Genomic DNA, 3,225 nt, shown 5'->3' on the forward strand with positions numbered 1-3,225 from the left:
TTTATTTAATTTGTAGATATTTTAGTATTTAAATAAAAATTTTTAATATATATATCCTTCCTTAAAAATTATAAATATTTTAATGATAAATATAGTAATAAAATAAATATAAATAAAAATGAAGACACATAAAAATACAGTATTACCTCTCAGGTAGGTCCTTCAGGATGTCTTGGAGAGGTGAGGTTTCTAAGTCACAACTTCTTGCTACTGGGGTTCCTCAAGGCTCAGTGCTTGGACCACTTCTCTTCTCCATCTATATGTCATCACTAGTATCTGTCATTCAGAAGCATGGGTTTTCTTATTACTGCTATGCTGATGACACTCAGCTCTACTTTTCATTCCAACCAGATGATCTGACTGTAGCTGTTCGCATTGCAGCCTGTCTGACAGGCATTTCCAGCTGGATGAAGGACCATCACCTTCAACTCAACCTTGCTAAAGCTGGCCGCACACTAGATGATCTTCAAATCTTAATCGATTTTAGACCTTAATCGAATCAAGACCACAGACATGAAGACAGTTTCAACAGATTTTTAGCCTTGTAATCCTCTGAATGCACACACTAGACCAGTGGTTCCCAACCCTGGTCCTGGAGGCACCCCAACACTGCACGTTTTGCATGTCTCCTTAATCAAACACACCTGATTCAGGTCATCAGCTCATTAGTAGAGACTTCAAGACCTGAAATTGGTGTGTCAGAGAAAGGAGACATGCAAAATGTGCAGTGTTGGGGTGCCTCCAGGACCAGGGTTGGGAACCACTGCACTAGACGATTCGACTAGACTGAGAGACCACACACTTGTCGATTGTAGGAACGATTTCAGAGTGACACGAGATCTCACGGAGACTTGCGAGATCAAACGTGACTAGAGAAGAAAAACAAATGGAGAACAGTTGACGTTGTCAGCTGGCTCTCCCGGCGCACGTTCTGTTGTACAGTGAAAAACAAAGTATAAAAAAAAGAATATGGGTGATAATCTTTCTCAGTACTCTGCTTTTGTGGCATTTTTGTAGCTGCCAAGTTTCAGCTATAGAAGCACGCAACATCCGGTATGTGATGCTTGCTCGCTCTCATTGGCCATCGCGGGTCAGAGGCAGCCAATCAAGTGTCCTAAATATCAAACATGTTTTATATTTACGATTTGAGTTCGGGGACGCTCCATCTCATTCGGAAGCAGTTAAATAATCGTAATGACACCACACAATAGAGGATATTTTGGACAAAAAATTTTTTGCGACAAGCCGCGAATCGGGCCACACCTCCCGATCATTCAGGGGCCTTAAAATCCTCTAGTGTGTGGCCAGCTTTAGACAGAACTGCTCGTGGTCTCAGCCAACTCAGCACTTCATCAGAACTTCTCTGTACAGCTGGGTTCATCAACCATAACTCCTTCCAGCACAGCCAGGAATCTTGGAGTTGTGATTGACGAGCAGTTAAGCTTCACAGACCATATTGCTACAACGGCCAGGTCCTGCAGAGTTGCCTTATACAACATTAGGAAGATTAGACCCTTCCTATCAGAGCAGGCCGCACAACTCTTTGTCCAAGCTCTTGTTCTCTCTAGACTGGACTATTGTAATGCTCTCTTGGCGGGCCTTGCCACATGTATTATCAAGCAGCGAGAGTGGTATTTAACAAGCCGTAAAAAGCTCACATTACACCTCTCTTCATTAGTTTACACTGGCTGCCAATAGCTGCTCGCATCAAATTCAATGTACTGATGTTTGCCTACAAGACAACAACTGGCACTGCACCAATATACCTAAACTCGCTAGTTCAAACGTAAGCGCCCTTCAGAAGCTTGTGTTCTGCTAGTGAACGAAGCCTTGTGGTGCCATCCCAAAGAGGTACAAAATCACTCTCGTGGACCTTTTCCTGGACTGTTTCCAGCTGGTGGAATGACCTGCCTATCTCAATTCGAGCAGTTGAGTCTTTAGCCATTTTCAAAAAAGCGTCTAAAGACACATCTTTTTCGCCAGTAATGACCAATTAATACTAGCACTTATTTATTCAATTCTATTCTATTCAAAATAAAAAAAACAAGCTATGTGTACTGTGCTAGACTAACTGAGACTTGTCACAGCACTTGTATACTGTTGCTCTCTCGTTGGTCTGATTGCTTCTATTGTTCTCCTCATTTGTAAAGCCCCGTTCACACCAAGAACGATAACTTTAAAGATAACTGTAAAGATAACGATATTAGCGTCCACACCAGCGAATGAAATCGTCTGTTTATTTTAAGCGCATGCTGGTCTGCTACTTTAAATTCTCAAGCTCATTATAGCAGGACTGATTCTGATTGGCTGTCAATGTTTTTATCGCTCATCAGCTGGAAAAAATCGTTCTGAAAGTGATTCCAACGATATCGTTTCTCTGTGCCTTTATTGTTATAGCTGCGGTGTGCACTCTGCTATTCTTTAATATTGAGAATGATTTTTAGAACTATATCTTTATCGTTATCTTTATAGTTATCGTGCGTGGTGTGAACGGGCTTTAAGTCGCTTTGGATAAAAGCATCTGCTAAATGATTAAATGTAAATGTATATATTATATTACATAAATATTATTTATAATTAAACTTATAGCTTATAATTATAAAAATTCTATTTCTAATTATATAAATTATTATATAATTATATGTAGCTGAATGATGTATTAAAAGTTACTTCTCTCCAGTTCCAATAATGTTTCACCAACACAAAGTTACACAATATCGTCATTTAACATCATTTAAAACCCAACCAATTTCTTTTCGTGAACAGTTTTTGCTTGAAAAGTATGCTTTGTTTAAAGTTAATGGAACTTTATTTCCTATTTTCTTATCTAATGCAATGACATGCAGATATTTTCGAGTGTTGCTTAAGTTTATAAACACTTTTTGGTGCACAGTGCATGTGGAGACTATGTGATACTCCATCCGTCTCTCTGTCCTGTTTGTGAAGGTTCATTAGCTCTGCTGCGAATAAGAAGCTTTATGCAAAGTTTCCAGGAAGCATGTGACTTCCAGTCTAGTGCAGTAGAGGTTTTCTAACTACGACCACATCACACATCGCTAATTAGGCAGGGCGAAGAGAGAGAGAGGGAGTGAAGCAGAGCAAGAAAGAAAGAGTGCGAGTGTTGCAGTCTCTACTCATTCTTCAGTGAACCGCGATCAGTTCACATCTCTCTTCTGAACACATGCAGTCTCACATAGCCTGAGACAGACAGATAGATAGTTAAAC

Source organism: Sinocyclocheilus rhinocerous, unplaced genomic scaffold, assembly GCF_001515625.1.
Source record: "Sinocyclocheilus rhinocerous isolate Xijiao unplaced genomic scaffold, SAMN03320098_v1.1 scaffold1038, whole genome shotgun sequence".
Taxonomy (NCBI): Eukaryota; Metazoa; Chordata; class Actinopteri; order Cypriniformes; family Cyprinidae; genus Sinocyclocheilus; species Sinocyclocheilus rhinocerous.